The sequence below is a fragment of the Arachis duranensis genome, chromosome 6 (genome assembly GCF_000817695.3).
Source record: "Arachis duranensis cultivar V14167 chromosome 6, aradu.V14167.gnm2.J7QH, whole genome shotgun sequence".
Classification (NCBI taxonomy): Eukaryota; Viridiplantae; Streptophyta; class Magnoliopsida; order Fabales; family Fabaceae; genus Arachis; species Arachis duranensis.
In genome coordinates this window covers 99,515,563-99,516,565 of record NC_029777.3, presented here as the reverse complement: position 1 = coordinate 99,516,565, position 1,003 = coordinate 99,515,563, and positions in this window count along the sequence as shown.

The window sequence follows — 1,003 nt, the reverse complement described above, 5'->3', positions numbered from 1 at the left end:
ATTTTTGGAATTCATTGCATATTCTCTTCTTTTTATCTTATTTGATTTTTAGTTGCTTGGGGACAAGCAACAATTTAAGTTTGGTGTTGTGATGAGCGGATAATTTATACGTTTTTTGGCATTGTTTTTAGTATGTTTTTAGTATGTTTTAGTTAGTTTTTATTATATGTTTTTAGTATGTTTTAGTTATTTTTTATTATATTTTTATTAGTTTTTATTTAAAATTCACTTTTCTGGACTTTACTATGAATTTGTGTATTTTTCTGTGATTTCAGGTATTTTCTGGCTGAAATTGAGGGACCTGAGCAAAAATCTGATTCAGAGGCTAAAAAGTACTGCAGATGCTGTTGGATTCTGACCTCTCTGCACTCGAAGTGGGTTTTCTGGAGCTACAGAAGCTCAATTGGTGCGATCTCAATTGCGTTGGAAAGTAGACATCCTGGGCTTTCCAGCAATATGTAATAGTTTATACTTTACCCGAGATTTGATAGCCCAAATCGGCATTGCAAATCAGCTTCAGAATTCCCGGCGTTTAACGCCGGAACTAGCACAAAAGTTGGAGTTAAACGCCCAAACTAGCACAAAAGCTGGCGTTTAACTCCAAGAAAAGTCTCTACACTTATTCATAAATCACCCATAACCATTTGAATCTGCCTGACTGAGATTTACAAGATGACCATAGCTTGCTTGATACCAACAATCTCTATGGGATCGACCCTTACTCGCGTACGGTTTATTACTTGGACGACCCAATGCAGTTGCTGGTTAGTTGTGCGAAGTTGTGATAAAGAGTTGAGATTGCAATTGAGCGTACCATGTTGATGGCGCCATTGATGACCACAATTTCGTGCACCAGCTGGCCATTCGGCTATGCCTAGACCTTGTTCTTATGTATTTTCAACGGTGGAGTTTCTACACACCATGAGTATTAATGCAATTACTATTGTTCTTCTATTCAATTCAGCTTATTCTTGTTCTAAGATATTCATTTGCACCCAAGAAC